The sequence below is a fragment of the Rattus norvegicus genome, chromosome 5 (assembly GCF_021556685.1).
Source record: "Rattus norvegicus strain SHRSP/BbbUtx chromosome 5, alternate assembly SHRSP_T2T, whole genome shotgun sequence".
NCBI lineage: Eukaryota > Metazoa > Chordata > Mammalia > Rodentia > Muridae > Rattus > Rattus norvegicus.
Genome location: NC_141538.1, coordinates 158920370 through 158940813, shown reverse-complemented (window position 1 = coordinate 158940813; position 20444 = coordinate 158920370). Strand labels below are relative to the sequence as shown.

Here is a 20444-nt window from a genome sequence, read left to right as displayed (position 1 = left end):
GGGAACCAAACCTGGGGCTTCTGCAGGAGCAGCCAGTACCCTTAACCACTGAGCCATCCCTTTATTTTACTTTTAATGATACATGTATTTCATGGCCATTAAAACAAAATAAAACAAAATTGGAAGAAGCCAAAAATAGCCCTTCACCACACCAGCTCCAGACACCTCTGGACAGAGTGGCGTGTCTCACCCTCCCGCAGCCACTTGCTTGCCCCCTTGCCTAGGCTTTGTAGAACCCACAATGCACCAGGTCTGTGCTGGCTCTGTAGGTGAGGGGCCCACTGCTGGACGCTAGAGTAATTCATTTGCCTGCTTTCTTTCCCCTTCTATAAAGCAGAGGTCAAGCTGGGACTGACTGCTCAGGCTGGGGAACACAGAAACACAGGTGCCCAGGGCAGTGCCGGGCCGAGTGGAAGGTAGGGTAATGGTTATGTGGGTGAAAAACACTGCTCTGTGCTTTCAATGTGAGTCTGTCCTGAGGCTAGAGAATTGAACTGTCAAAAGTCAGTTTAATAAAAGAGAAGGCATGATGCTTTACCGATGAACTCTTTATTACATTCATCTGTCATCTATCATCTATGTCTATCTACCTATCATCCATCTGTCTCTATCCATCATCTATATATGTATCTATCATTTACTTGTCTATCATCTGTCTGTCTATCTATCTATCTATCTGTCTATCATCTATCTGTCTATGAATCTGTCTATCATCTGTTTATGAATCTGTCTATCATCTGTCTGTCTATCTATCTATCTACCTATCTATGTATCTATCATCTATCAATCATCTATCATGTGTGCATGTGCACATGTGTGTGCGTGTGCATGTGTGTCTGTGTGCATGTGTGTGCGTGTGTATACATGTGTGCGTGTGTGTGTGTATGTGTGCGAGTATACTAAGTTGAGTGTGTAAAGATCAAAGGACAACTTGCAGGAGTCAGTTGTCTCCCTCCTTGTTGGTCCTGGTGATTGAATTCAGGTCATCAAGCTTGGTGCAGGCTCCTATATCCACTGAGCCATCTTGCTGGCCCCATGCAGATTATTTGATATATATTTTTTTGAGACAGGGTCTTACTTTATGGTCCAGGTTGACCTGAAACTCATTACATAGCCCAGGCTGTACCTCAACTCATAGGTATCTTGCTGCCTCAGTCTCCTGATGCTAGGTTGAGCCTAGCCTTTAATTTAACTTAAATTTTGGAGACAGGGTCTTCTATAGCCCATGTTGGTCTAGAACTCAACTCACTAGCCTAGAGTGACTTTGAACTTCTTTTTTTTTTTTTTTTAAATGGAGGCAGTTTTATTCTAAGTATGTAAGAGCATACATTGTGCTGTCTGATTACTCAGGCAAGGCACTGATCTGAGAAATTGCTTGAACTTAAACACAGCACTCAGTTCCACAGTTTTCCTTTTCTCATCTGTGAAATAATAATAACAGTAATAATGATAATAATAATAATAGCACCCATTGCACTGTACTATGTAAAAATAGTCTATAAATGTTGGTCTCATGGGCATTGTTAACTTTATTTATTTATTTATTTATTTATTTATTTATTTATTTATTTATTTTTTTGCTGTTTTTTTTTTTTATTAACTTGAGTATTTCTTATATACATTTCGAGTGTTATTCCCTTTCCCGGTTTCCGGGCAAACATCCCCTTCCCCCCTCCCCTTCTTTATGGGTGTTCCCCTTCCCATCCTCCCCCCCCTTGCCGCCCTCCCCCCAACAATCTAGTTCACTGGGGGTTCAGTCTTAGCAGGACCCAGGGCTTCCCCTTTCACTGGTGCTCTTACTAGGATATTCATTGCTACCTATGAGGTCAGAGTCGAGGGTCAGTCCATGTATAGTCTTTAGGTAGTGGCTTAGTCCCTGGAAGCTCTGATTGCTTGGCATTGTTGTACATATGGGGTCTCGAGCCCCTTCAAGCTCTTCCAGTTCTTTCTCTGATTCCTACAACGGGGGTCCTATTCTCAGTTCAGTGGTTTGCTGCTGGCATTCGCCTCTGTGTTTGCTGTATTCTGGCTGTGTCTCTCGGGAGAGATCTACATCCAGCTCCTGTCGGCCTGCACTTCTTTGCTTCATCCATCTTGTCTAATTGGATGGCTGTATATGCATGGGCCACATGTGGGGCAGGGTCTGAATGGGTGTTCCTTCTGTGTCTGTTTTAATCTTTGCCTCTCTATTCCCTGCCAAGGGTATTCTTGTTCCCCTTTTAAAGAAGGAGTGAAGCATTCACATTTTGATCATCCGTCTTGAGTTTCATTTGTTCTAGGCATCTAGGGTAATTCAAGCATTTGGGCTAATAGCCACTTATCAATGAGTGCATACCATGTGTGTTTTTCTGTGATTGAGTTACCTCACTCAGGATGATATTTTCCAGTTCCGACCATTTGCCTACGAATTTCATAAAGTCATTGTTTTTGATAGCTGAGTAATATTCCACTGTGTAGATGTACCACATTTTCTGTATCCATTCCTCTGTTGAAGGGCATCTGGGTTCTTTCCAGCTTCTGGCTATTATAGACTTTGAACTTCTGATTTCCTGGGCTCCACCTCCCTCGTGCTGGGCCATCAGGTGTGTGTCATCATGTCTGCTTTATGCAGGGTTGGGGCTGAGTCCTGGGGTCTGGTGGGGTCTCGACAGGCGTGCTACCAAGTGAGCCATGCCTCCAGTCCCGTAAATCTTTATTATTATTTTTTAAATGTTAAATTTAAAAAGTTGTGGTGGGCTTTACGTGGGAGTAGAGCCCTGAAGGAGTTAACACCCCAGGTTAACAAAGGATGATGAATTTGAAGTGATCAGACAAGGGAGAAGGGGGTCAGTCCTGGGAAAGGGCTAGGAAATGTCTTTGAAGTGAGGTTATGTCAGCTACCTTCCCATCCTTGTGATGACACTCGGGACAAAAGCACCTGAGGACGGAAGGTTGTATTTGGGCTCACAGGTGGTGCACAGTCTGTCATGGCGGGGAAGGCTTTGCGGCAGGAGCTGGAGGCAGATGGTTACATTGTATCCACAGTCAGGAAGCAGAGCGAAGATGCTGGTGCTCAGTTCAATTTTATCCTTTTTCATGCTGTCTAGAACCTGAGCCCCTGAGATGGTGTGGTCCATAATCGGGGCCTGTCTTCTCTCTTCAGTCAGCCTATCTGGAAACACCCTCGTAGGTGGACCAGAAATATGTCCGCTAGGGCTCTCTACAGTCTGTTCAGTTGAGCATCAAATTCGCCTATCACAAATGTCCAGTAGGCCTCTTACACAGACAACATTCCTCTTCTTCCTATTTAGGGGAGAGAGACTTATGTCCCTGTCACCAGGGGAAATGTAGGCCCTGCATTTAGACAGAAGGGAGCAGGCAGAGGACATTTCTGTCCTTCCTGTTGGCACAGAAGCTCAAAAGAATTCTTACACCATATGACACATTTTGAGGTAACATTCTTTTTTTTTTTTTGGTAACATTCTTTTTACTTATGTTTTACATTAGTGTGTGTGTATGTGTGTGTGTGTGTGTGTGTGTGTGTGTGTGTGTGTGTGTGTTGATGCTTTTGTGGAGGTCAGAGACAAACTTGTGGTAGTCAGGTCTTTTTTTCTACTATTTGGGTCTTGGGGATGGAACTCAGGTGGACAGGCTTGGTGACAAGCGCCTTTACCTACTAAGCTTTGACGATGGGCTCATGGCAGATGGCATCGCGTTGGTGGGAGTGTTTGCCAGAGAGGAAAATGGGAGAAACTGAGGTCTCACAGCCCCTTCCCAGGGCAGGCTGTCAACAACCTGGGGATATCTGCTAGTTCTCGCCTCCCAACTTTTGTGATCTGTTAAGAGATAGCCTGTCTGCAGATCATTAGTCTGAGACTCTTCTACTGAGTAGCCACGACTTGGAGGCATTTGCCTGAGTATCCAGGGCTGAGGGCCAGACACAGGCTAGGGAGACCATAGGTGCCAAGCCAGTGGAGGGGATAAATGGATGGAGACAGTGTGGGGGTTCAGGAAGATTTGAGCCTTACTCCAGCCGGCACATGTACTCTGTGCCTCACCTGCCTCCGACCCCCTGAGTTGCCATAGTCGCTGGGTGAGGTTGTAGGCTCCCCGGGGCCATAGGGAACCAGGGTATAGGTTCAGGTTATGGCAGGGAGCTTGGGGTCAGGGTTCTGTGTCTGAGATAGAATCAGCATTGCAAATTAGGACTGTATGCAGAGAGGGCCAAGGGAGGGAGAAAGGAGTCAGGTGACTTCTAGATCTTTCTTTTGTATACATGGTTGGGTGTAGTGTCAGAAAGTGAGCCAATTTGTGGGGAGTTGGGGGATGGCTTGGGGGGGAAACTGAGGGTTTAGTTAAGGATGAGGGCACATTTAGAGGTCACGCTTAGCTGGGAAGCTAAGTGGTATTGGCACCTGTGGAAAGTGAGAGTTAAGTGGAACATCTGGGCAGAAGGAAGCAGTGAGGGTTGTGAAGGGAGCTTGGCTTCGAGGAACCCAATCTGCAATTCTAGAGTGTGGGGCTGAGCTCAGCCCTAAGTCAGAGGTGTGCGAATTAGTCTGGTTGTGTAGCAGGGAGAGGCTCCCAGGACACCCAGCTGTGTGAAGGGCGGCTCTCCCGCAGGTCCGTGACCTCGGTGACCTCCTTCAGTCTTGGCAAGAGAATGCCAGAAGCGTGCAGTGGTTTTCAAGTGTCTGACGCCTGTTTAGTGAGTGCCTTCTGGGTACAGGCGCAGGTGCAGAGCAGAGATTCCCAGGTGAGGAGGATAGAGACCCCTTCAGTCTCTGGGGGAGGCAGACAGGTCTCCACCCAACGTAGGGAAAGAGAAGACACTGCCCAGAGAAGCGGTCAAGTGGCAGAGTTAGCCCAGATGAGGGAGGAGTAAGAAAGCAAGGGAATACTGCTGGAGGACTCTCACCGGAATCCTCCGATTTACCCGGAAGGTCTTTGGGGGCCGTTCAGGTGTTTGGGTCAGGGAATAGCACAATTAGAATTTTTGCCCTGATGATGAGTGGGGAGGAGCAGGAGACACAGGAAGCCCTTTGAAGCTGGTACAACCCCCGACCCACCCCCAATGATGAGCCCAGTGTCTGAACCTTGCTTCCTTCCTTGTGTTCTCTGCTCAGTTCTTTTATTTTTATGAAGGAGATTTCAGAGACTCAAGAGACTCAAGAGACGTTAAGCAACCTGCCCAAGGTCACGGAGCCTAACAGGGTAGATGAAACAGATGCCTTCTCAGGGGGCAGATGCGGGAGGTTGAGTAACCCCAGGGAGGGGCTCTCCCAGGTCAGATCTTTCAGCCTTGAACTTGTCTTTGTAGTCTCAGGGGCCTCTGGAGACGCGGAGCAGGGCGTGGGCCTTCCCGGAGCCACTTACTCTGTCGGATTGAAAGCTTTCTGGGCGTCTGTTTCTTGGAGTGTCCCGGAAAACCACATGGGTCAGGTCCAGGATTCGATTAACCCAGGTCATATGAGGTCATGGAGGGAGGTGGTCCCACCGGGGAGCTGTGTTTCAGAGATGGCAGGCTCAAACCTCATTCGGGGACCACAAGAGATGTCAGGCAGGTTTCAGAGCCCTGCCCATTCTGTGGCTACCACTCTGTGGGCTACCCCCCTTTCTGGAACCTCAAAGCAGGGGTGACATGAAGATGGCCTACAGGACGAGTCCTAACCATGGGCACTGTGGCTCATCTGGTTCTGTTGTTTTATATGCACGACTTGGGCTCATTGTACAGACGAGGCTGCCAAGTGTGAGCAGTCAGCCCAAAGTCACACAGTGAACACGGCAGGATGTCCCATGTGACTCTGGAGCCCTCCCTCGGAACCCTGAGGGTCCCTGCCAGCCTCTGTTTATCCGGGCATGTTGTCTCCTGCTGACAAGTCACCAAGGTAGGCTCTTGGTGGGCAGGGCTTTTACCCACGTAGGGACACCCAGTCTCTTCCAGTCTGTTCAGTTTTATCCCAAAGTTTTAGGGCTACAATTGGCCAGGTAGACCAGGCTGGGGATCCCAGCAGCTCAGGCTCAGTCTTGGAAGGAAGGGTGTGTGTCAGGAGCATGGAGCTGGGCACCTGGGGTCACACCTCATTTCTAACCACCCAGGAGAGCATGGATAGTCTTGCCCCCAGCCCACAACTTCTCTCTGAGCTCCAGTTTCCTCTTTGTGAGCCAGGCAGGAGATTTTATTTTTCATCTATGGGCGTGGGAGCTTGTCTGAATACATGTCTGTGCATCTTGTGTGCAGCATCTGTGGATGCTGGAAGCAGGTGTCCGGATGCCCTGCACCTTGAGACAGTTGTGAGCTGCCATGTAGTTGCTGGGAGTTGAACCTGGATCCTCTGCAAGAACAGCCAGTGCTCTTTACCCCTGAGCCATCTCTGTCTTTCTGTCTCTCTCTGTCTCTCGAGACAGACAGGGTCTCTCTACTGAGTCATGGCTGTCCTAGAACTCACTATATATAGACTGGGCTGGCCTTGAACTCACAGAAATCGCCTGCCTCTGTCTCCCAAGTTCTGGGATTAAAGAAATTCACTTCCTTGCCTGGCTCCAACTTCATTATTGTTATTATTTTTTTAAAGATTTATTTATTTTATTTATATGAGCACACTGTCGGTGTCTTCAGACACACCAGAAGAGGGCATCAGATCCCATTACAGATGGTTGTGAGCTACCATGTGGTTGCTGGGAATTGAACTCAGGACCTCTGGAAGAACAGCCAGTGCTCTTAACCACTGAGCCATCTCTCCAGCCCTCCAACTTCATTATTAAAAAAAAAACCAAACAAACAATAAACAAACAAACACCAGGATCTCCTGTAGCCCAGGCTGGCCTTCACCTTACTATATATCCAAGGGTGGCTTTGAACTCTTGAAGCTTCTGCCTCCACTTCCTAGTGCTGTGCTTACACAATAGAGAGTGTGTCTTGGAACAAAGCTGCTCATCACATGGTGGCCAGGAAGGACAGGGAGAGAGAGGGAGGGAGAGGAGAGGAGAAGAGAAGGGAGAGAAGGGAGAGGAGGGGAGGGTAAGGGAGGGGAGGGGAGAGAGGGGGGCAGACTAAGGTCCCAATATCCCCTTTAAAGATTTATGCCAATGACTTCACTTCCTCCCATTAGACCTCTCCTCTTAAAGGGTTCACCTCCCAGTAACAGCACAGGGAGTAACCAGCCCTTTAACTTTGGGGAACACTCTGGGTCCTCTCTAAGAAATACTTGAAACACCACTTTCTTGCCGGGGTGGACTCGAGGCAGACTGAGCTCAGGTCCTGGCTCTCCCACTCTCTAGCCCTGACCACAGCAGGACTGCCACTCTGCCAGTCTTCATTGTGTCTTCATTGGCTCACCAGGCTCTGGCACTGCAGGACTCTTCAGAGCCTTTACCGTATGCATTATTCTGCCGTGGTTTCCCCTTTGCCCTTAACCTCCACCTCCCTCCATTCCCCACGTGAGTAAGTTGCCTGTCACGTCTCTCAGGACACAGACGTTGCCCCAAATGTACATACTCGTGTGCGTGCATGACTCTGCAGGACTCTTGACGCCTCTTGCCTGTGGAGTTTGGGGACATCCCTATGAGCTGTGACAACTTGAGATCAACAGACTCTCCTTCTCAGCCCCTTTGTTTCTGCTCTCTGCTTGTCAGCTATCACTTCCCTGAACGTGGGTGGGTCGTGTAACTTCATCCTGTCTGGGATGGCTGGGGCAACCTGGCTCATGGTGGGGCAGACGCTTGGGTAAGGAGGGAGGGAGGACTCAGCGATTCCTAGAAGGTTTGGAAGTTGCACCAGGGATTTTCTCTAGGCAGGTCAAGTGTCTGCAAAGGTGGCAGGTGTGAACAGACAGTTGCGAGTCCTAGAGAATCCATGAGCCAGAATTCTGACCTTAGTCTGTGTCAAATGGGGCCCTGGGCGGTCTGCTAAGAATACCCATCCCTGAGCCACCTAAGAGGAATTAGGGGAGTTTCAAATGAGGTTTTTTTTTGGGGGGGGGCGTGGTTTACTGGGGTTGGAGCCAGGGTCTGCTTTCATTCTCACCCTGGTGTATGCCAGGCAAGAGCTCTACCACACAGGTCAGAAACTGCATGTGAGGCCTCTTCAGTAGGTCTGAAGGTTGCAGTCTAGGGACCGGTTTGGAAAAGGCTGAGACCCTCAGAGCTAGAAATGTTTGCCTGAGTGGCTGCCATGTGAGTGGGAGTCTGTGAGGCCCTGCTGTGAGCTGCCCTTGCCTACAGCACCCTCCTGGGGCTCCTTGGTGAACCAGTACTGCACTGATGGGGAGGGAGGCCTCTGGATGGGAAGGGGATACAGATCCCCGGGCCAGCAGACCTGGCTGGGTCTCGGTTTACAAGCTCCCGGCTCTTTGGTTTATTTGCTTGTTTTTCATTCAGGAAACATTAGTTGAGATCTATGAAGGATTCCCTAGAGAACACGACTGTCTCCAGTCACAGCCTGCAGTGTTGGTGATAGACATGGTGATCATAGAGGAGGCCTAAGCTAGGGTAGGGAAGAAGAATCTGCAAAAGGACTGAGTCAGACTGAACACTTGGGATGCAGTGGGGACACCTGGGGATATGAGCTCTCATACGTTCCAGATTGGAGTAGAGCTCCAAAACACTGCTGATGAGTTCCTGTCATTTCTTCATCCATTTGTTCCTTCGTCTTCTGGATCATTCACCTGTCCTGGCAACTAGGCATCTGTTTACTTATTCATCTATCCATTAACCCACCCACCCATCCACCCATCCATCCACCCACCCACCCATCCATCCTCCCACCCACCCACCCACCCATCCATCCACCCATCCATCCATCCACCAACCCACCCATCCATCCACCCATCCATCCACCCACCCACCCACCCATCCACCTATCCACCCACCCATCCACCCACCCACCCATCCACCCATCCATCCACCCACCCATCCGCCCATCCATCCACCCACCCACCCATCCATCCACCCACCCACCCATCCATCCACCCACCCACCCATCCACCCACCCATCCACCCATCCACCCACCCATCCACCCATCCATCCACCCACCCATCCGCCCATCCATCCACCCACCCACCCATCCACCCACCCACCCACTGATCCACCCACCCACCCATCCATCCACCTACCTACCCATCCATCCACCCACCCATCCACCCACCCACCCATCCATCCTCCCACCCACCCATCCATCCATCCATCCATCCATCCACTCCCCATCCTTCTACCCACCCATCCATCCATCTATCATCTACCCACCCACCTACCCATCCATCCACTCACCTATCACCCATTTTCTTTTTCTTTTTTTTCTTTTTTTCGGAGCTGAGGACCGAACCCAGGGCCTTGCGCTTGCTAGGCAAGCGCTCTACCACTGAGCTAAATCCCCAACCCCAATATCACCCATTTTCTATCCATCCATCATTTACCCTTCCATTTACCTACCCACACTTCCATCCACTCACTGACCCACCTACCTACCATCTACCATCCATTCGCACATCCATCTGTCCCCTCATTCACCTGTCCATCCACCCATCCATCCACACATCCACTATCTATCCTCCAATCCACATATCCCACCTACTCACCTGTCTATCCATCCTTCCTCCTCCATTCTCCCATCCACTCCGCTCTGGCCCCCCAGTGTGTGCTGGGGACCCTCTGGGACCTTGACAGAGGGCGGAAGCATAATCCTTCCCTCTGGGGGTCAGAAAACAAAGCAAACTCTGAATTTCAGGGGCTCAGAAGGGCATGTGTCTGGCTATCCTGTGGTCATCATGAGAAGCTTTTAGCCTGGGCTGAGGCTTGAGAGAGGTGGGAGGGTCCCAGGCAGATGAGGTGGGGACAGCCTTGGATTGGAGGAAGGGTCCTGCCTGTGGGGGTGGGGCAGGTGGGCACCTCTTTCCTAAGCTTAAGCTACGTTTGTCTTCATCTTCCCACAAGGCTTGGTCCACAGGAGATGCCAACAAGCAGTGGGGGCGGCAGATGGGTGAGAACAGGGCCTCTGAGCCACACCGAGGAGCTAGGCTCTCTGTGGAGGCAGGGAATGCCACTGTTACATTTTGTCCCGGCTATGCAGACAAAACTGAGGGGTCCAGTCTCTCTCCCTTCCTCCTAGGCTCTTCTTGGTGCTCTCATGCCCTAGGCACAGTGGGGGATGTGCAGTGAGTCTAGTCAGACAGCTGAGACCCTTAGCCTTTTCAGTTACTTCTGTCATGTATGTCGTGGGCTAAGCGTCCCAGCCTCTCTTGGTCTCTATTTAGTTTCTCTATTTTAAGTAATAGCGGTTGTTGCAAGGACTAAGAAAGTCCTATCAGTGCCCAGAGTGTAGTTAGCACATAGTGAGGGTCCAGGGGGAATTCTCTCTGCAGGTAATCTGGCCTCTGTCACTGGTATTGACAGTCTCAATGAGGGAGGACTAGATTCAAATCCCAGCTATAGCTCAGAATGTCCCTAAGACCTCAGCAAGCTGGCTCAGAGCTCTGAGCTCAGGTTTCCCATCTGTCTGGGGATCGACAATCCAAGAGGCCAGGAGCCTTAGCGTCTGACTCATTTGCTTTGCGGCTTCTCCCTGAGGCTGGTCCAAACAGGCAAAGTGAACTTTGGGTTTGGTGAGAGTCACGGCGGGGTCATGCACTGGCCTTAGAGACCATGGTCAGCTGTGGACTCTACAGGGTCATGTGCTCATGGCCCCCATGTCCTTTGGAATTGGGCTCTTGTGTGTCGCATGCCTGAGGTCTTCACAGCTGGCTGCTCTGGCTGGGGCGCTGGCCCGGCTATTTCATCTTCCTTTCTCCCCTACTTCCTGCTTGGCCCATACTCTTCGGTTGGGTGGAGCATACCTGATGCTCTTCAAGATCTGGGTCACTGCAGGTAAATATTAACCCATATATCTAGCTCCCATCACAAACTTGTCTGGACTAGCTTTGGGGGACTTAGCTGATTTGCAGGCCAGCCAGGGAGGCAAGGGTACTCATTCTTTCCCAGGGATTGTTCTAGGTCTAACCTCATCCAGGACTGCTGCTACAAGAGGGCAGGGGGCTAGCTCAGGGTCACACAGCAGTGTGGGTGGTCCTGTGGTCCTGGTTACCCTGCAAAATCCTGCTTGTCTCACTGGGACCCTAGAGCATCCTTGCTGTCTGGCCTATCCCAGGATGCCATGAATGTGAGCGGTGTCTGAAGTTTGCCTTCTGCCAAACTGATGTGAGGTGGTGCTGGGCTTGTCCAACACACCTTCGTGGTGGAACACCATGGGCTTTCCTGAGTCTGGGTTGGGACCTGGGAGTGACTTCCCCCGATACCAGCCAACCAGGCATCCTTGGAAGGTCACTCATTGGGTACCACAAGAACCCAAGTGTTGAATCATATTTTTGAGAGGGCTCATGCACACAGACAGCATGCAGCTTGGTTCTCTGGCACCTGGGTTCCCGTCTCCGAGTTTTTCTTGTGGCTTTGTTACATTCGGTGTGAAGGGAGCCTCTGAGAGGCAGGGACAGAGATGTCCAAGATGAGGACCGACTGGCGGGTGGATGTTCATAAGAGCAGGCACTTGTGGTGTGTGTGTGTGTGTGTGTGTGTGTGTGTGTGTGTGGTATGGTGTGTATGTGTGTGTGTGAGTGGTGTGTGTGTGTGAGTGGTGTGTGTGTGAGTGGTGTGTGTGTGTGAGTGGTGTGTGTGTATGTGTGTGTGAGTGGTGTGTGTGTGTGTGAGTGGTATGTGTGAGTGGTGTGTGTGTGTGTGTGAGTGTGTGAGTGGTGTGTGTGTGGTGTGTGTGTGAGTGTGTGAGTGGTGTGTGTGTGTGTGTGTGTGTGCGCACGCACACACGAGTGTGTGTTCAACTTTATGAGTTGGTCACTCCTTATGGCCGGGAGCTGAGATAGGTAAGTCTGGTCCCCCATGGTATTGGCTGCTGTAGACAGGACAGATAGGGGTCAGTCCAATAAAGGGCCTTGGAGGTGGGACAAACTGGGCTCAGGAGGGAAACGCTGGCTTTGCCTGTACCCTGCTCATGGTCTTGCAGTCAGATGTGGCCCAGTACCAGTAGTCCTATTCAGGAATGTCCTCACTCCCTTCTCAGAGGGGTCTTGTCAGAACTCCAAGAACACTAATATCACGCCATAGCTGCTGGGCGTTGGTGGCCAAGGCACATGACCCAGCTTGAGGACCAACTTGTCCCAAAGTGGCTTAGGGATAGGTTGGGTTTCCTGGCTTTCTGGTGTGGCTTCAGCCAGCTCTGCATGGAATATTCTCAGGCACATGAGTCACAAGGCCAACCTTCCTCCTCAGACTGCTCTTCATGTCACTTTCTGCAATTTTCCCCTAATATGGTCTCTTGTGGTTTCCACTTTCCCCTGCTGGGCGCCTGGTCCTGAAAACCTGACAGGTGTCCCCTGGAAGACACAGCCTGCCTATGGATGGGACTATGGAGGAATGTCCCTGGGTAGCCAGGTGGCAGAGGTGAAGTCACGTGGCTCCATGCAGTGCTTTGAGGCCAGGTATCCTGAGCACTGTCTGCCCCAGGGAGGGTGCCGGGCCAGGTGTGTCTCATCCTAGGGGCCACGAGTCCCCTGACAAAGCCAGCATCTGAGAGGAGTCTGCTGCATTAATGACAGGGCCAGGGCCGCCTGGGCAACACCCTCTGGGGTCAGGATGGGCACAGGAAGGGAGGCAGTGAGGCACACAGGGAGAGATGAGAGGGCTGAAGTTGTTTTGCCACAGGGAGACGGCAGCTGTGAGCAGGGAGCACTCTGTGCTGAAGCCGTGATTCTTCCTTCAAAGGAGGAAGACGCCCACCCCTCTCCCAGGGATTGTGAATTTTCTGACAAAGGAGCAATTTTGGTGTGCACGGTGGAGAGCTACTTTGGAGACCTACGTGTGCCAGGCATAGGGCTAGGCTCTGTAAGCCCTCTTGGGTCAGGAACCTTTTCCTTCCCACATACAGTTATTATCTTCCCAGGAACGGCACAGAGGCTTCACGGTCGGGCCTCAATGACTGCGGGCTGAGGGAGTGAAGTGCTGATGAACCCCATAAACTGAGACTTGGGGAAGCTGAGCCAGACAGTGCCTCAGACAGTGGTTCTCAACCTCCCCGACGTGGTGACCCTTTAATACAATACCTTATGCCGTGGGGATTTTTACCTATAAGATGATTTTTGTGGCTACCTCATGACTGTAATTTTGCTACTGATACGAATCGTAATGTAAGTGTCTGATGATGCAGGGTGGTCTTAGGCCACCCCTGTGGAAAGGGTGTTCGATCCCGCAGAGGGGTCACAAATGCATAGGCTAAGAACAACAGGCCTAGGAAGATGTATTAGGTTTAACACTCGCTTTACCCAATTCTCCATTCTGTGCTTCAACTCACTCTCCAGGCTCCTTAAGGAAGAATTCCCTGTACTGGCTGGCTGGGGGCTGGACTTCTGAAGGCTACTCCCTCTGTTCCCGTCATTAGCCTACTATGACTCTGGGATCCTGCCACATCTCAGGTCTTCCCCAGCCAAGCCAGGTCAGGACAATGCAGGTCAGCACTGTAGGGTCTGTTACCTCTGGTGAATCTGCCACTGCCACTTTGCCCGGGCAGTGGTAGATCCACCTGGCTCAACCCCTGCTGTCCTCAGAAGTATGTGTGCCCACTCTCTTCCCAGCTAGAATTCCATCCAGACTTTCGTGTTTGCATGGAACTGTTTCCAAGAGCCCAGGGCTGGGGTGCCGCGCCTGTCAGCTTTCTGTTAATGTAGCGGATGAGTGCACAAAGGCATCTCAGGATTGATTTTGGCACCTGCTTCTCAGTGACACCGGGCAACCCAAGGAGGAATCGTGTTCTTGATTCTGGGCCCCCGGAAAGGGACCTGGACTCCAGACACCATGCTCATCACAAGTGAGCAGGGCAGTTGGGCGGAGTGGCCGGAGCAAAGACAGCACGAGGACACTGACTCCCGTGGCGTTCTAGCACAGCCACACTGCTATGACTGTACATCATGGCACCGAGGCTGGACAAGCGTCTGTTGGGAGGCCATCCTGTGCACCATGGAGTTTTTGGCTTCCACTCACCTGGTGCTTGAGTCACCCTCCAGCTCTCCTCCTCTCTCATGAGATCCGGTGGCTTACCGGGCTCCATAGCATGTGTTCACAACCTCGGTGCTTGGAAGCTGAGAGACAGAAGGGTTGGGGCAGGATTGCTGTGAGTTTGAGCCCAGCCAGGGTTATATAGCCAGAACAGGTCTGAACCCCTGTACTCTCAAAACAAGAACCATTGCCTTGGATACACAGGAAACCTGCAGATGTGTGAACTGAGGGGAAGGGACATATTGGAACCCAAGAGTGACCCTCTCACCCCTGGGAGGAGCAAAGGAGCCAGAGGAGCCCAGTCTCCCAGATCCCTTCTGTGTAGACGCTCTGCAGGTATCTGTGAGGTGAAGGGGCCCTAGGAAGCCAGGGCTCCTGTGTTAGCCTAGGTGTCACAGAGTCGGCTGGAGCTCTGCCCGGTCTGTATGTCCTTTTGATGGATGCCGTGGACAGCCATCAGCTGTGATCTGGAGTACCGGGGAAGAGCCTTGGACCTGGAGAGTTGAATTGGAATGGGGGCAGTCTGCCAGAGCCTCAGTAAGCCCTGAAATGCTTCCAGACTTTATGGCTCCTGTGAGCACAGGGCCAAGGTTCTGTCATAAGGCATCTTCTCAGAGCCTCAAGCCATTCCTGGGTCATGGGAGCCATCACCACCACCACCACCACCACCACCACCACCACCACCACCACCACCACCACCATCATCATTTTGCTTTGATTTCTAAGACAGGGTCTCATGTAGCCCAGGCTAGCCCCTTACTCACTTTGTAGCCAAGGATGACCTTGAATGCCTGATCGTATTGCCTCCCAAGTGCTGGCATTACAGGCATGGGCCACCATGTCTGGCTATTCCGTAGTCTCTGTCACATGATCAGGTGGCCATTGGGTGGTTGAAAGTCAAAGAGGAAGCCCAGCTTCCCTGCTGTCCCTTTGAGTGAATGGAGGGGTGCGCAGGAGATGAGACCACTGACTTCCTTTAACAGGCTTGAGCCTTTGATTTCATGGATGGCATCCTTGTCCTTTGGGAGAGCCTCTGGCCATGGGGCAACCTTGGATGCACCTGTATTGTGAAGTCTTGGCAGGCAGCATCTAGGTGGTGACCTGTGTACCATCCCCACCCCAACATTTTTTAAAAAGGAATTATTTATTTTATGTATGAGTATACTGTAGATGTCTTCAGACACACCAGAAGAGGGCACCAGATCTCATTACAGATAGTTGTGAGCCACCATGTGGTTGCTGGGGAATTGAACTCGGGACCTTTGGAAGAGCAGTCAGGGCTCTTAACCACTGAGCCATCTCCCTAGCCCCCAAAATTTTTTAGTATAAATTGTTCTGGGTGCTGACAGCATATGGGGAAGGAGCTGTCCATCTCACCTGCCTGGGCCACAGGTCTCTGCCAGGCCACTTGGGCATTGTGCATGTTCCTGAGTGGATTGCTGACTGAAGGGACTTTGCTGGCCCAAACTTTAGCGAATTTTGCTGTCTGTCTGTCTGTCTGTCTGTCTGTCTGTCTGTCTGTGTTTGTGTGTATGTATGTAAATTTTTTATGTGCGCACACACACATGTGCACATGTATATTCATCTGTGCTACATGTACATGTAGAAGTTAGAGGACAAGCTGTGGGAAGCTGTTCTCTCTGTCCATCATGTAGGTCTCTGGGATTGAACTCAGGCTGTAAGCCTTGGTGGCAAGCTCCTTTACCTGCTGAGCTGTTCTGTCAGCCTACGCACGTTATTTTTCAGGCCTAAGAAGGAAGTGGAGGCTTGGGTCCCTGTGTTGTGGCTCTCGCTGGGGATGGGTTCTGGGCTTGTGGCTTTGCGGGTGATGGATCCAGTGCAGCCTGTGCAGGCTGAAGGGCTGGAGGTCCTCTCCCCGCAACCTCACAACCATGGTCATTGCTGCATTTTGGCTATATTTTGCATAATGAAAGACCACATTGTTGCCTTGATTTCTACTTCTGCCTTTTCTGTTGAGCCTTCACCCCTGTCCTGTAGTCACAGTTGTAAAGAGGACAGAGAGGTATGTGGAGATTTGGGAAGAGCTAAGGGTTAGCTCACCATGGACCATAGTGGCTGTCCCAGAATGCATCAGCTGTCTCTCATTCCCCACAGTGAGAGCTGCTGTGAACCAGACTCTGTAGGGGGGCCTGCCCAACACTATCCCAGGAAGGGCGATGAGGGGTTGGGGGGAGCTACGCAATCATTTATTCATTCAATGTGTAGTATTAAGCACTTACTGTGTTCAGGCTCCCGCCGAGCCCTCTTATAGGGATGGCTACTTCATTGATTTGTCAGCTCCTTCAACTCTTCCTGTGCCCTGTGTGGTGGGTGCTCTCAGTGGAAGAGGAAGCCAGGATTAGGTAAAGGAACTGGTGTGCTCAGGGTCCTGCCCTGCTCACGCGGCCACATTTGGTGGCACATTTGCAACATACACATTGGGTGGCAGAATTCATTCTTCTTACGATGGTGGCTAGAGTCTGACAGTGGTACACAGGGCACTCCAAGGATATGTGGTAGGACAGAGGTGGCTTCAGAGCAGGAGGGGCCCAGGGGTAGTGGTTTCCATTCTCCACTGAGAAAGCAGACACAGGCAGGGTGGGCGACAGCTTAGGGCTCTGTGATTTCAACATGGGGGTGGGGAGGAAGCTAGGGTGGGAGAGCAGGAAGCATTAACTGGGATGTGGGAGAGCAGGGAGCAGCGACTGGGATGTGGGAGAGCAGGGAACACCAACTGGGATGTGGGAGAGCAAGGAGCATTAATTGGGATGTGGGAGAGCAGAGAGCACCAACTGGGATGTGGGAAAGCATGAAGCACCAACTGGGATGTGGGAGAGCAGAGAGCACCAACTGGGATGTGGGAAAGCATGGAGCACCAACTGGGATGTGGGAGAGCAGAGAGCACCAACTGGGATGTGGGAAAGCATGGAGCACCAACTGGGATGTGGGAAAGCATGGAGCACCAACTGGGATGTGGGAGAGCAGAGGGCACCAACTGGGATGTGGGAGAGCATGGAGCACCAACTGGGATGTGGGAGAGCAGAGAGCACCAACTGGGATGTGGGAGAGCAGAGAGCACCAACTGGAATATGGGAGAGCAGGGAACATCAATTGGGATATGAAAGAACAGAGAGCACCAACTGGGATGTGGAAGAGCAGGGAGCACCAACTGGGATGTGGGACAGCAGGGAGCACCAACTGGGATATGGGAGAGCAGGGAGCATCAATTGGAATGTGGGAGAGCAGGGAGCACCAAATGGGATGTGGGAGAGCAGGGCGCATGAATTGGAACGTGGTCCCTGGGAGTCTTTTGAGGCATGCCTCATATAGCCATCTCTAGTCCATTTTGTCAGTTGATTATGAAAGAGAGTAGGAGTTTGGGGAAGTTCCCTGCCTGGGCCAATGTCATGGACCTGATCTGATTCATTAAAGGCAATGGGGTTCAGGACTCATCCTGGCCAGTGTTAAAAGCCTCTTTCTGTCCCTGGCACCTCCATCCCAGCCTCCAGGGCCCCTCCCCACACCCCAGGTAGACAGGCAGCATCTTTTCTTGGAGTCAAGTGTAAGAGAAGCTGGTGAAAGTGTTGGCTTGCTCCGGGGGCGTCTTGCCAGCTCGTGTGGACTTTGGACATTGAGAATAGGCAGCCTTGGCATGTAGCTGTGGACTTGCTCTGATCAACTTGACCTAGGATGGCTCTGAGACTCAGTTTCAGTGGTGCAGGACAGAGTCTAGCTTAGGGCAGGGTCAGAGTGTATGAGCTTCCTCTACCTCCCTTCAGAGGTGCTGAGAGCAGCTGAAGCCCACTCTCAGGTCTCCAGGAAGGACAGCACTCCACACAGGGCATGGCTTTACATCTCTGAGAGTTCAGCCAGGGTTATCCTGGGCTAGGTGGTCCCGGGCCCTCTGAGTGCCTTGGGCTTGACCTTCTGTTGATCTTCTGGAGATGGCAGACTCTGCTGCCCAGTCTGCCCTGCCACGGATGGGTGAGCCAAGCTGCTTTTAGCTGAGTTTTACTGCTGAGCGCTCCCTGAGGTCAGAGTAGAAGAGTCCGTGACAGACTAGAGCTGAAGCCATAGATTAGAGCCAGATAGATTCTTGTGGCTTTCAGAGGGCCTTCCACTCTCAAGTCCAGCCTTGTCTCTTCCCTGGAGAGCTGAGTGAGTATCCCAGTCCCCACTTGCCCACCGTCCCTGCTGCCCACAGAGTCGATGGCGGCCACCATGGCATTCCAGGGTTCTGACCTCCTCACTGGGCCACATGCTTCTGACTCACCCTAGGAAGAATGTGGTGTTTTGGGAGAAGTTTTTAAAAATAGCCCAAGTCCTTCTCCGCCCTGCCCCACCCCTTTCTCCTGATCAGTGTCTGGAGAGGGCCTCAGCTCTCATTCTACACTAGTGTTTGGGGCGCCCCCTCTTGCATAGCCCAGAGCATGGTGAGGGTATCAGGTGGGTTCTCTCAGATGAAATGTGTGGGTGCAGGCTGAGGCAAGAGGAGGAAGCCTATTCTAAGAGTGGGTGCCCAGTGTTTTCCTTCTCCTTCAGGAAGTTGCCCTGGGGCCAGGAAACCTTCCCCCCTCCCCTCATCCCTCCATCCCTCCATCCCTCCATCCCTCCATCCCTCCCTCCCTCCCTCTCTGACTCCCTCCTTCCCTCCTTCCTTCTCTTCCTTCTTGTTGTAGAAAACCACAGCTCTCATCATAAAGGGAATAAGAAAGAGTTTATTCTGGAGCCATTTTGAGTGACCATAGCCTGGGAACACATATTTTAGGTTCCCACATAGTCAATGTCCCAACATGGAAACAGTTTTATGAAGTTTTTGTAAGACAGGGGGGAACGACGCCTCAGTTCCAAGAGGCTCTCTGATGACACGCTTAGCGTTTGGACTCGTGAGAGGTAGTCACCTGCTCAGTTCATAAATAGCAAAAAAGTTTTTATCTATATTGTCACAAGATGTCAGTTCTAACCTACGGGGCCAAGGAATGGTTTTTCTGGAGGGCTAGACCTTAGCCCAAGATTAGGTAATTAGTTTCTGGATTGGCAACATTCCAACTTCCACAGGACTGGGATTCTAATCAGTCAGCCAGTCAGCTCCTGTGGGAAGATGCCTTTCTGGAGTTTTCCTCATTCACTAAGTCCCTCTAGCTCCTCTGGGTGCCAGGCCGTGCTCTGGGGGCTGTGGGTAGTGTGAACACCAGCCATCGTGCCTGTCTCTGTGGTGGCCACCGACTAGGAAAGGGAAGGGATAGGGCAGATACCCAAGGGTGTGAGGATGTACCTCAGGTGGCAGACTACTCACTTAGCATGTACTGAACCCCGGATTCGATCCCCAGAACCCCATAAACCACACAGGGGAGCCCATCGTAATCCCAGCAGGGAGGGGAGGTAAAGGCAGGGGGATTCAAAGTTTAGGGTCATCCTGGGCTAGGTAACAAGTTTGAGTCCAGCCTGGGCTACACGAGACCCCCATCTCAGAAAAGCAAGCGAGGGGCTGGAGAGATGGCGCGGCAGTTAAGAAGGCTCGCTGTTACTTTGCAGAAGACCCGGATTCAGTTCCCAGCATGCACATTAGGTTTCTCGAAACCTATAGCTCCAGTCCCTGGGGATCCAATGCCCTCCCCTGGCCTCTGTGAGGAGGAGGCCTCAAATCCACATCAAAGCTGTCAGGAAATACTGAATACTGTGAAGGGAGGCAGGGAGGCTGGGCTGCAGACAGTGTGAGGGCCACATCGGGGGCCACATGCCTGATCACTCTCACAGGAGAAACTTGGGGCAGAGCCCTGACAGAAAAGGAGACAGCTATGTGGGAAGAACCTTCTGGGCAGGCACGCGAATGAAGAAGCAGCATGGCGGCCGAGACTTGAATGGAGTGAGCTGACAGGGAGAGAGGGAGCAGAAGCCAATAGAAGCAGGGAGGTCTTGAGGGCCTCATGGGCTAAGATAAGGACAGAACTTGTGAAGGTTCCAAGCGAGAGGATTAATTTGACTCCTGTGTTCACCACAGAAGGGCAGGGAGGAGGGGGTAGGAGGCCTGTAAGGCTGTAATAATAGTCCAGGTTAGTGATGCTCACTTTGGACTAACTGGTGAGACACGCTCAGGCCCTGGGCATGCCTAAACGAAAGACCACAAGGTTGTGGATGGATAGGACAGGGGTGCGGGGTAGGAATTGCACCCAGGCACTGCTGGGAGCAGTGCCCTTGTGAGTGGTCAAGTGAGCTGGCCCGCTGAGAGGAGCAGGTGGCTAGCTGTCAGTATGGCTGGGACACCGTCTGGCGTGGACTCAGATTGAGACCCCAAGGATGTCAGAGACAGGCTGCTGAGCAGACAGCAGGGGGCTGATGGGCAAGAGAAGGTCAGGCCTGGGCCATTACTGTGGAGACAGCAGCGGGTGGGGTGGGGAACCACAGAGTGGGT

The 20444-nt window shown here is 51.8% G+C and overlaps 1 protein-coding gene across 12 annotated transcripts in view; it reads left to right on the top strand.

The window, feature by feature from the left end:
• Positions 1 to 20444, top strand: part of Arhgef10l (Rho guanine nucleotide exchange factor 10 like) — a 159780-nt gene that overhangs the window by 22532 nt on the left and 116804 nt on the right. The window contains exon 1 of one of the 12 annotated variants that reach the window (XM_087551096.1): positions 336 to 416. The exons of 10 other annotated variants lie outside the window; for them this stretch is intronic. The gene's annotated coding sequence lies outside the window, so the exon portion shown is untranslated. Of the gene's footprint in view, positions 1 to 335; positions 417 to 20444 lie in introns of those variants that run through there. One more of the 12 variants, XM_087551099.1, reaches the window with a different exon arrangement.